Source organism: Bos taurus, chromosome 22 (assembly GCF_002263795.3).
Source record: "Bos taurus isolate L1 Dominette 01449 registration number 42190680 breed Hereford chromosome 22, ARS-UCD2.0, whole genome shotgun sequence".
NCBI lineage: Eukaryota > Metazoa > Chordata > Mammalia > Artiodactyla > Bovidae > Bos > Bos taurus.
The window spans coordinates 30,346,651-30,359,803 of record NC_037349.1 but is presented as its reverse complement, the minus strand read 5'-3'; the positions used below and the strand labels follow the sequence as shown (position 1 = coordinate 30,359,803).

Genomic DNA, 13,153 nt, shown 5'->3' with positions numbered 1-13,153 from the left:
AAAGAAGGATGAGGAGGAAGGGGAAGGAGAGGTGGAAGCAGGTAGGAGGGGAAGAGAACATGAAAGTGGACATTTTCTCAAATAAACATATTTAGATGATCCTTTTCATATTTCATGTTTTTAAACATTTGTAAAGGCTATTAATTTCCCTACAATAGCTGGAAAAAGGAAAGTGCATTGGAAATGAAATTTAAGAAAGGGCCATCCACATAAAAAATACATTTTGGTTTTCATGAAGTCTATTTTTTTTAACAGTGAACTTTTTAACAATGAAATTTTAATATTTCCACTTGTTTTTGATATTATATCATAAAAGGGAGGAAGAGGTATATTAAAAGAGACAAGGACTCCCAACATCGCTACAATTACACAATTGATGGGGGAACATCGTTTTCCTTATCTGAGTCTTAGTTTCATCTCCAATAACTTATAAAGACTGGACTAGAGAAGGCTAACGTTTCTTGGTTCTCTCTGAAGCTACGAATCTAAAGACTAGACATGGGAATGGCTACAAAGGACAGAGATACACAGCTCAATTTCAAACACACAGTCAGCCTCCCAGGAACTCAATAAATATTTGTTGCCTAAACAATTAACGACAATACTGCTAAGGTCTGGCATGCAAGAAAACTTAAAACTTTTATACTTTAAAAGCTGTCAAGACATTTGAGTTTTCCTGGGTAACCTGGACCAAAACTCAACTGAAACAAATTTTGGAGATACAAATCCAGACCAAGTAAATTCACGGCTGTTCTGGGAAAAGAGAAGGAATGATGTTTGGGATAACACAACAATGAGAGGATGAATGGCTGCCCCTGGAAAGAATGCAAAGTCCCCTGCTCCCATGATGCAAATCAAGTTGCTAAAGTGAAAAAATATCAAGAGATGATTCAGATCAGAAAAGAAAAATGTCGAGCAACTTAAAGTCCAGAAATGTTGAAATTGAAGTTAATGCAAAATGTACCTCATTATGGAAAATACATGTAGTCGATGCTAGGGGCTGATTCATGTGCCTCAGATTAATGTTAATATTACTTAAAAGTAGAGGGAGAAATGAGTGATAAGCTGCAATTCCAATATCGTATTTATAAGACTAATTCAAGATACTGAGCTATCTTGACACATCCTACACAGGCATACTAGCCATCATTAATAACTGGAGGAAATCAGAAGATCCATCATTGCAGGAACAGATAACACAACAGTGGAAATCACTGAGGTACCCTAAAAGTAAGACTGAGATATAACAGTGATATATCTATTCCAGGATATATCTGTCCCTAATGGGACAGGGAAGCCTGGAGTGCTGCAGTCCATGGGGTTGCAAAGAGTTGGACATGACTGAGCGACTAAACTGGTAACAGTGATAACTTGGGAAAATACTCATGATACTTTAAGGGTAAGAGCAGGAAACAAAACAGTATATACAGTACAAGTACATATCAACAAATCTGTACATACAGAACGCTGCAGGCTGAAGATAAATGCTGAACTATTTAGATGAGGTCACCCGTGAAATTTTTCTTCCTATATTTTCATGCTCTTCTAATTTCTTTTAATGCCATTTTATAATGAAAACAAATTGAGAAGTACATTCATCATCTTCCACAAAGAGGGGATATTCTTACCTCACCCAATAACCCCCTTAATGGTAGTTAGTATCTAAATAGAGAAAATATAGGTTTTTCATTATTTTACCTATAATTTCCTAGATGCTCGAAGATTTGGGATCAGCCTAGAAATCTCGAAAATGTTCAACTGTTTCTGAATTTTTGAATGAGCCAGAATCTTTGATGCTCTTAGTTAATGTGAAAGACAGATGAACTCATCAAAGACTACCTATATTAGTATAAGGTACAGGTAACAGACTCATGTGCCCCTCCTAGTACTTTACTAATCTAGAGACCAGGGTAACCACACCAAGCTCTGAGGTACTTTAGATGATTAAAGACTACATTTTAAGTTCAAGATTTAAGTTTACATCTCCTTTTACCCCTGCCTTTTATGCATATTTAATATCTAAACCACTGGATTAGAGATCCGATAGGGTTCCTCACTCTCCACCATCCCCCAGGAGATGTTGGGTCACCCTAGTTTATCTTTAGCAAGATCTTGTTAGAGCAGTTGACCCAGAATCCCCCCTTACTCCTGATGTTTTCTTTCCAGAAACTTTTCAGCTACTGACCCCCTGCCACCCCCTAACTCTTTGGCTATAAATTCTCACTTGCCCATGTTGTATGTAGAGGTGAGCTCAACATCTTCTCTCTCCTGTAAAATCTCACTGCAGTATTCCCTACACCTACCACAATGGTCCTGAAAGAAGTCCACCTTACCATCTTTAAAAAGTGAAATTAAAGAACTGTCTCCTTTCATACCATCAACCCTCACCCCACAGGCTTCCCTGTTTCTCTTAATGGCAGCCTGATCCTTTCAGAAGTTGCTTAAACTGAGAGTCCTCAGTCTTCTGACTTCTTTCTTAATTACTACAAACAATCCATCAGTTGATACTACCCCATCACTTAAGACAAAAATCTTGGGAGTCATCCACTATGTAACTGTTTTCAAACTTCACATCTATTTTACCAGGACTTCCTTGGATTCTTCCTAGATAAGTTCAAAATTTAAATATCAAACCACATGTGTTAAGATTTCACAAATTCCCACCACTTCCTACTGCCATCTTCATCCTGGCCATCAGATCTCACTGAGATTATCACAGTGGATTCCTAACACATCTCCCCGCCACTCACCTCACCCACCCACCATTTACTTTCAAAATAACTTCCAGAGTGATCCATTTAAAATGTGACTCAAATCCTGTCTCATCTCAAAGTCCATTCATGGCTCTCTACTTCACTAAGAGACTAAGAGTCCAATGAGCCTTAATGCCCTACTGTGTCTGGCCATGTTATTTCTGGCCTTGTCCGCTACTACTCTTTCCCTTGGAAGACTTCACTTTTGCCACAGTGGCCAACTTACTCTTTTTTAGAACACGCCTTCTTGGCTCAAACGTCTGTGCTTCAGTTAGACTTATCCTCGCTTTTTACAATTGCAATTCCTTCCCTCCGGCAATTTGACCTCCCTTACCGCCTATATTTTCTTCACCACACCTATCACCTCATATTTACTTATTATGTTTCCCTACCTGTCCACACCCCCTAGAGCCACAAGCAGAGGCCTTGTCGCACTCACTGCTCTCTTCCCCACTGGCTTGAGCAAAACTGCCCAATAGAAATACAATGCCTGTCACATATGCAATTGTAACCACACGTGAAAAGTAAAAAGAAACCTTGAACTTAATTTTAATATTTTACTTACTTCAATATATACAAATGATGCTCTAAAGAAGAATTATTCAAATTGTTCACATTCATTTTTTCCATACAAATTCTTCAAAAGGCTTTGTGGATTTTAAGTTTATAGCACATAAGTTTGGGCTAACCACATTTCAAGGGCTCAACAGCTACATGTGGCCAGTGGTTTCAATACTGGACAGTGCAGATCTAGTCTATTGCATTTTTCTCTACTCTTTGTATACTTATCCTATTTATCATTTCTTTCTTTCTTTTTTTTTTTTTTTACACTTAAATATATTTTATTTTAGAAATACTTACTATAAATATACCTTTTAACACACTAGGTCATGACTGTTTTTTTCCCTCTCCTCGCTAGAAGAGAGGTTTAGGGGGAGATCTTTTTCTTTTTCTTTTTTTTTTAAATTTTATTTTTTATTTTTTTTTTAAAAGATTTTATTCAGATATACACATGCTCCCCATCCTGAACCCTATCATTTAAATTCTTGGGCAAAGTCCAGTGAATTGATTTCCTAACTCACAAATGGGTCCCAATATGCTCTTTGAAAATCACTGCTCTAAATAAACTTTAAAGAATGTCACCTGTAATGAATGGTTTAGGACACTTCCTTTGGTCTCCAGGGGCTGCTCACAATCCTTTGAAAGAGATACTGACTTCCAGAAAAAAAGAGGCCTGGAGGAAAAAGTGAGGAAGTAAAGATCCATGCCAACCTATAAACTGAAATCATCACAGTCTATCCAATGATGCAAGATTTTAATTAAAAAAATATTTTTTTAATAATTCACTCCACGGTCAGATAATTAACAAAACACCTAATTACCTTTAATTATACACCATATACCTGCTAATATACAAGATTCAAGGGAAAATCTGCATGATCTTCACACTTCAAAAAGAGTGTACCTAAACAGAGCATGAAGACTTCAAGCTTTTCATTTTTCTCTCCCCTCACTCTCACTGCATGCGAAGGCCATGGACATACCAGTTCCGATCAAGGACAGAAGAGTGCAAACTTAAATGAGTAATTTCACTTGCCACTTATGAAAAGTCCTACTCACCAACAGACTTTTTAAAAGACATCATCAAATTTCAAATCCAGACTCGGCCCTGGGCAGAAGGTGTCAACTTTTAAAACAGACTCAAGGATTCTACCGTTGGTACACCGTTCACTCCTTTAAGGTCCTAGATGTGACTAGATACTACAAAGTATGCAGTCAACGTTATCATACATGTGCTACCCTAAACAGAGTTTTGTTTTTGCACATTTCTGAGCTTCAGATTTTCTCTGGGATTTTTGAATTGCCAAAGAAAGGTTAATACCTCCTACATCTCTGTTAAGTTGTTATGTTTTCAACTAAGCTGATAACTTCTTCTGAAGATGCTCAAGGTGGACAGTTTGGATATTTGTGCCCTTGGCAGATGAAAGAGCCAAAACATCATTTAAAAAAGATGACTAAAACCATGTGTTATTTACTTTTTTCGCTGTGCAAAATATGGCTACTTGATAACTGTTGCAAATATTGTCTTTACTACAAAACATGCCTTCATGTACATTTCAACAAGTGACTTCTGCTTGAAAACGAACTCTATTGAGCATATTTCTCTGGAAATCAATATTTAAAATTTTTTTCTTTGAAACGAACATTCAAGAGAGACAGCTCTTGTTTACAGAGTTACTTAGTTTAGCATTATGGTTAACAATGTTTAAAAACAGCTAACTTAAAATGCAAACATTTAAATTCTGAAGTTTAACTGTTGGGAGGCCAAGTCTATTTCTACGGAAATACAAACAACATGAAAAGAGTAATTTTCTCCCGATTCCATCCCTTGAGGGAATATTTCAGGGCACCATTTTGTTGGATTTAGGAGCAAGAACTCATATAACTCTGAGATTGTAAGAAAGTTAAAAATTTTAAAGCTTTGGATGAACTTTGAAAACATTATGCTATGGGAAAGGAGTCAGTCGCAAAAGGCCACGTATTGTATGATTCCATGTACATAAAATGTCCAGAAGAGGCAAAACTCTACTGATGGTATTTGTATTTGTTGTTGCCAGGGGTTGGGTTGAGGGGAGTAACTGCTAATGGGTATGGGGGTGTCTTTCCAGCGTGATGAAATTGTTCCAAAACTAAATTGTGATGATGGGTGCAAACTCTGAACATACTAAAAACCACTGAACGGTTCATTTCAAGTGTGTATGAATTATATCTCAATAAAGCTATTAACAAAAAATTAATAGGCTTGATAACATTCACCACAACACTGGCATGAAACACACAAGAAAATCAAATTAGTCTAGCACAGCTTTCATATCATGGTAAAATACCTAAAGCTCGGACACCCTGATCTCCCTGTAAGAGAACACTTTCACATAACCACCAGTATCTGCCCTTCTGAACACTTGTCATCATCACCACGCATAATGTCTGTCCTCCCCTTTGCTACATAAACTCTAGGAGGCCAGAGATGGTATCCTTCTCATGTAGTGCTATGATCCTAGCATCTGGCACACAGTCATCAATAAATACCTGCAGCAATAATTGATGTATAGCATATGTAGTATATACATCTATATTATGTATGTTTGAATGAATGAAGGAATGCAATATTGGGTTGGGCCAATTCAGCCAATCAAGTTGCTGGAGTGCTAAATGTCCCCTTAAATCTGTTCTCCAATACTCCCAAGCTCCTGGCTACCCAGCTAGAGGCATTCCCCAACAGCCACTGAAGCTTCTTGTGAAATGATCGCAGTCTAATCAATTAAATGTCAATGGATGTGACGTGTGCAATTTTTAAATCATTTGCTTCAAAGAAAATTGCTTGCCGTTGGACTTCACTGTATTTCAACCATATAGATAAGGACAAAGGCTCAAGGGAGGGAAGCACAAAAGAGAAAGAACCCATCCAGTCAAGCTAGACTGGTCAGATTGTTAGATAAGACAGGGAAGTAAACTTCTATTTGATTTAAGCCATTGTATGCAAGAGTCTTTCTATCAGCCTAGTCTTTACCCTGAGTGTTACAACCCAGGCATGAATAGGCTGAGGGTGAGGGGGAGATAAAATGGAGTTCACTGCCTAGCTAAAGTGACTGAGTAGTCATTTCAGCCAGTGTGGTCAGCTGGTAGCTCAATGAAAACACTCTTTTCCAGTGTCTTTTATAACAACTTCCTGAACAGGCAAATGAGTCAAATGCTGAATGTTATAAAGAGGTCATTTTGAATGGATTTAACTCAGAATATTGTTGTCATTATGTAAAGTTTTAAATCACGTTAAATATATATTTTCAGAAGAACCAATGAATATATTGAAAATGGCTGGGTAGCTATTTTCAACTTTATTTGTAACCAAGAAATAATTTGTAACATGTAAGACACAATGAGTGAAGTATATAAAGATAACTTATAACTCTTTGATCTAACAAAAAATAGCTCAAATTGGGGGTTGAAGAAAAATTGAAATGATTACACGTTCTTTTATATTTTCTTTCTTTTTTTTTAACTTTCTCATCAACTAGTTGACTGTAAAACTGAACCAACACAAAATATGAAGCTTTAAGATGACCAGTGTTTAAAAATAACCATTTAACTGTCACCTATACAGGCTTTGTAATTATCATCAATTGCTCCCAGTGCTAATTAGAACTGAATCAAAAACAATGAATTTCACAAACTGGATTTTAAGTTTTAGCAAAAGTCTATATGGGTGAATTGTGAATGTTTGGGGAAGCAGGGAAAAAATGACATAGATACGTATATTAAACCACCAAACCAAGGCGGCCATGACAGAATGACACAATATAATTGTGACCACAGCAAGTTGTCTTTTTAGCTCCAGTCTTGACATTTTACATGACCTTGGATAAGTTACTAATTCAATGTGATCAGTTTCCCAGTTTGCAAAGTGGGGATTATAATAATTACCAGCTACCTTTTAGGAATGCCAGCAACTAGATCCATTTTGTAAAGGACTCAAACCTACTTGGAAGAAACTGTTAATCACTACCAAGTGGGATGACAGTTATTCACGCTCCTTCAGACTCTGAACCTCACTGTGAAAAAAGGCCTCCTTTGGTTTTCAGAATTTGCCTGGCCACTTTCCTGCATATAACCAGTTGTTTCCAGAGTATCAGTGTAGGCACATTTACTTGTATTTATGCTGATGGTTAATGATTCCCAGATTCCAAATTTGAGCATGGCAGTGACCGAGGAACTCCTGGCATCTGAAATCTACATCCTCTGTGTAATGCAGAAGATGGTGCTGGTTTCGTGATCATCACATCACTTAAAGAGCGTGGTCTCTCTGTTTAAGGTTTATTCACTGGGAAGAAATACTAAGCATTCTGTCCAATTTTACACATATTTTTAAAGAGGTTATATTTTTAACAAATCTTTTTTTTCCCCTTTATATATAAGGATTAGTTTTCGAAGGATCCTTGAGTTTGATAAAAGGTAAAAAAAAGTACACGCAGCTTACTATTTGTCTATATAACTTATTTCTAAGAAAATATAATGGAAAATGGAGTCAAACACAAACCAAACTTATATTGTTGAAGAAAAACAGTTAAATAATAAAATGTTAATAGGGAGCAGGAAAAATGATATTGACTTAAAAAAAAGTATCAACAACAAAAAGTTGAAGTTGTTAGGGAAAAAAACCACCATTAAGCAAAAATTCTTACTCTGAGATTCCAAGCTGTCAAGACAAAAAGGATAATTAGATGAATGTGTTATTCAGTTTCCTTTGTTTTATGAAAGAAGACAACAGAAGGACAAAATTTTTCTATGGTCCTAAAATTTGACAAGGGGTTCCTGACTTGCAGGACACCATGTTCTTGACAGTACTTACAAAGAAGCATTTTTTCCTCCTTATGGACTACCTCTCTTTGTCAACAGTAATGACACATTCCTGGAAAGTTTCCTTTCCCTCAAACATGCCCTTGACTCACAATATCTTTAACAATATCATGAAACTGAGAAAAATTATTCTATCCAAATTCAAATATTTTCAGGTTATGGGTGTAAGCATATTCATCATAAAGACATAAGCCAGGAGAAAAATAATTTATGCTTACAGATAAATTATAAATTTATCTGAATACATAAATTCGAATAAAACAATGAAAACCTATTAATTAAGTCCATTTTTGGAGCTGTAGGGATAACTCATTCTCAAGGTAAATATTTTCTATTTTCAACCACTTTTTCAGCTTTAATCTTTAGTTTCACGAGAAACTTTTGCTACCAGCATGAAATGAGTCCAGCACCTGGCATGGATTTGAACAAGCAACACTCTGGTCTGAGATCTTGTAGGGATCAGAGACAGTACACAATGTACATACAACTCAGCCGCCGAGGCACAGATGAAACAACAGGAAACACTGGCTGGATGACCCTTTGCAGAAAAAAGTCGCAGATCCCTGAAACAGATGAAGATTGGGAAACTGGGAAGTGCTTTGCCGAAAAATACTCTAGGTATGCCTTGATAACCTTAATTACTGGTTGGAATCACCCCTTCCCATGCTGGGACATCTGAAAGGTACTATATCCTCCTTGGAGGACAATTAGGAGCTTACCACACAGTTTAAATTAAACAACAAAGATTTTGAAATGAGGCAAGCTGGTTGGACTTTTCAGTCCAAATGAAATGTGCCAGAACGCAACTAGAAAAATAAATTCCTACTTTCATAATACCTTCTAGAACCCCCAAGCCCTGAGTAAGATTAAAAACAAGACCGATCTAAGAATCTTCACATTATGAAAGTTTCACAAAAAACCTTGCTCAACTAAAAAGTAAAGAAGTCTGTATCTTACAAATTCATAAACTTTAAGTTGGTAAGATCTAAACAAAGGCTTTGTGCAACCAGGATGGCAAGTAACCTGTTTTAACACTGACACAAATCTACTTAGTCAAATGGAAATACCACTGGACAAGATTCAAAAATAAAATGAAGACGCTTGCTCCTTAAGAAACATCAGACTTAAAAATGACCTGCAAGAACAACTTGAGTGAGGTGACCCCTGCCTTCAATGGGGAGATACTTTGGGTATCAAAAACAAACAAACAAAAAAAACAAATATGTAGCCTCCATAACCATTTTAACCAGAGTGTTTTTTTTTTTTTTTTTTTTTAAACCACTGCTCCCAAAAGTGAGTTTGAGAAAATTTAATTTAGCTTTAATTCATCAACCTACATTAGTCTCTCTGAAAACTTCTAATTTTAAAATCAAGTACTCATTTGATTTTCAAGTAAGGTCAAGAGAACAAGGCAGCTGAACACTGACATCACAGGGACATGCCCCACGCCACACGGCAGTTACATCAACACGACGCGTTGCTATGGTGCCTGACTATTAATTTCTGAAAGAAGGTGATTATAAAGCCGCCAGATGAACATCCATCGGATGACACCACTTCAGCACAACACACTGACATGCGTTACTCCTATTTGCAGCATGTTAATTTTATGAATCACCACTTTTGTGATGTGAATATTCCTTCCTGACTTCAAAACTACCAAGTCAACTACCAAAAAAAAAAAAAAAAGAGGTTAACTCCCATAAACAGGGGAAAAGTTTGATAATATTTAGAGGGGAAAATGTGACTATGTGAACCATTTCTTAAGAGCAATCTTTTCTTTAAAGGCCTCCAAAAATACGCTACATACGTACTTACACAAATAAATACATGCAAATTTGATAATTAGGAGATCTGAAAAGAACTGAATTAAGATGCCGAGAAGGCAGTAGATAGAGTCCTTAACGTAATTCCACTAATTATATTTGCATTTACCTTTTTTGGCTTCTGCAAAGCAATCTTCTGTTACAGTCACCTCAAAAGGTCACTTCTTACCCTGAAAACAAAAGAGAATATCAAAAATCTGAAAGTCAAGACAAAGCAGCAACCACCTATTTGCCTGGGAGAGACGCAAGATAAACAACGAAAGAACTCAATTTTATTTAATGGCAAAAGACACTCAGAGTTAACAAAAATCAGTGCCAAGACCTCCACTTACCAGACCATGTGCCTTTGAGCTCTTCAAGACAATAACAAAAACTTGGATGTTGGAAAAGTCAAGGTGAAACATTTCGCATTTTGCTTACGAACTCTTTCTCATCTTGTTGTCTATCCATTTATTTCATGTGGAATAACCTGTGAGTCATAGGCCTTTGCTTTGGGAAACCAGACTGCTACTTGAACCTGTCTCTGTTTGGTTAACATTCACAACATCTCTAATTTCATTAAAACAGATCCTCCCCCCGCCACCCACCCACCCTTGCAAGTGAGTTAGTTCTTATAGACAAGATGCTTTATGCCACTCTGGACCTTTCAAAATGAATAAAAGCACCACAATTTTCAGCTTGGGGAGGGGTTTGGGGGGTCATCAGTGGGTGAAAGCTGTTCTCACAATGTTTTCCACTTACAATATATCTACCAGATCTACTCAGTTCAATAAAAACGGTTCATGTCAGATGAAATAAACAATTCAAATCAAGTTTCCTAAAACACAAAGAAAGCACAGAAGACATCTAACTCCTGCATCTGCATACTCCCTTATGCAAAACAGTGTATAATCCTTTAAGAAACATTACAAGCTGCCTCTTTCTGCCCATGTAACTGGGATCAACATATGGCACAAGTGAAAAGAAAAACATTTGTTTATTAATTTAGATCAAGTTACTAACAGGGTACAGGATTCATTCCACATCAGTTGACCAAATGCTCATATAATTTTTTTTTAAGATGTTAAAATCATACCATTCTTTTACTGAAATGTTAATATCCTTTTGCTTACTCTTCAGAACAATATGTAATGAAGTAGTTAAAATTTTATACAGAATATATCTCTGCTCATCGCTCGGCTGTTGGCCCTGAATGTAGAAAGGCAAACATCATTGAGAAGAGTTAAATCCTATTTCACTAGGGCTAAAAATTTGAAAGTGGTACTTTGGTGTGTACTATCTTTCAGGAATTGATCGGAGGCCAATTTATGACATTTCCACAAGCAAGTGTATGCAGATTCTTGCCATTAAGATTGGGAAAAAATGCAGGCTCTGAGTGAAATCATAATTTTCATGTTTACTGTAAGAGGAAATTGGAGGTTTTCACCATAAATGTTCACCATTTGGGTGGGGGAAAACCCTAAGCTCTGGGACTTGAAATTACTATTTTGCAACCTGCCCCAAATCTTTTTGTTTTGACACAAAACAATTCAAATTGAAAATGAAAATCGTGTGCTTTACTGCTGAGGTGTGTCACCAGGGATTGGTTTCTCCAGGGATGAGAACTTGGTTAGAGGGCAAACGGTGATTTAAAAAAAAGAGAGAAAGCAGTGATGGTCTGGTCCTCGAGGTAATACTGTGATCTACAGAGCCCCACCCCACGCCAATAAGAAGAGCTCATTAGACAAGAGGCAAGGAGACCATCTCTCACAAGAGCAATTTCCACTTCCACCACTCATCAGATCTTAAATGGAAAGTAAGTGAACTCTGGCAGACCCTACTCAATTCAAGGCAAGAATGCCCTTCTCCCTCCCTTTTACTTGAGATGTTCTCCAACGTGTGCACTCTAAACTAATTTTCATGTTTGTCTATTGAGTTGCATCTATTTTTGCATGTTTGGCAGTTGGGTCTCTAGTATCAGACTTTGCAATGCAGATAAGATTGCATTGCAAAGATTATATAGGCCTGGTGTCCATGGGATTTTCCAGGCAAGAGTACTGGAGTGGGCTGCCATTGCCTTCTCCGGTACCTTATTAAAATTTAATTTTAAAAACTGCTGAAAATGCCTACTTTGAATAAAGTTATCTCGAGTGTTGTATTCAAACCTGCAGAACATTTCCAGGTAAGTACTGAGTCTGCTTCTCTACTTGCCTATCTACACAGATGGGTAAGTGAACACAGAGCCAAGGCATACGCTGGTTCCCCCTCACAGATCTGTAATGTTCCCCCAGAGGAAACAAAAGTTAATAATAACAATATCATACAATTGACCCTCCCTCTTGTAATCACTAAAGTAACATAAATTTGGCTACATTTAATTTTTACTTAGACACAAAAAAACTGGGAGTGGAATACAAACCCTATTTTCCTCCATTTTGAAGTTCCAAAAATTTTAATATGTATTGTACATTTGACCACGCATTAATTTATTTCTGTTGATTTTAGTTTTTAGTATACATTAGCAAAGTAATCTAAAAGATATTTTTCCAGCTTTGCTGAGAAAAGATTAATAGTTCAACAGCTGTTTGCCATCATGCTAAATTAAATGAAATGTGTCGATATAACAGACAAGAAAATTAGGGAGTAGTACTGGGGTCTGAGTCTGTATCATTACTATCCTAGAAGAATCAGAAATCAACAACTAGGAGAAAAATCTGCATTTCATTTTTTCAAAAACATAAAACTTCCGTTTCCAAAACTGCTATTAAAAAAAAAAAAAAAAAACACAACACTATGCCTCATTAAATATATCAAATACATATCTGCATGTTTACCAGCAGCAAAGGCACCAAAATGAAAATAAAATTATTAAGTAATGCTTTTAAGTTAAAAAAAAAGAGAGCTAAAAGAAAAATATTGCCCTCCAGCCCACTTGTCAGCTCTCAAAAGAGTCAGAAAAATAAATTTCATTTTTTTCTTTTCCCCTCTTTCTCAAGTTCCCTATTAATTTTAGGTTTTTAAAAGTGAACCAGGAATACAGTAAATAGAAATTACTCTTTTTTTTTCCATGTCATTCTCCATACAGGCAAGATCCTGTGACAACAGAAACTGTTCAAAGTGTGGTTTCTTAACTACTGTATGCGGTAATGTATTTACCTAAAGTTGTTTGATGACCATAAA

At 36.5% G+C, this 13,153-nt stretch overlaps 1 protein-coding gene across 24 annotated transcripts in view; it reads right to left on the bottom strand.

The window, feature by feature from the left end:
• FOXP1 (forkhead box P1) overlaps positions 1-13,153 on the bottom strand; it is a 627,940-nt gene that overhangs the window by 330,414 nt on the left and 284,373 nt on the right. For 19 of the 24 annotated variants that reach the window (XM_059879649.1, XM_059879647.1, XM_059879650.1 and 16 more), the window contains one exon: positions 10,104-10,164. The gene's annotated coding sequence lies outside the window, so the exon portion shown is untranslated. Of the gene's footprint in view, positions 1-3,896; positions 3,988-8,653; positions 8,732-10,103; positions 10,165-13,153 lie in introns of all 24 variants that reach the window. The other 5 variants (XM_059879646.1, XM_059879656.1, XM_024982682.2 and 2 more) reach the window with 3 other exon arrangements.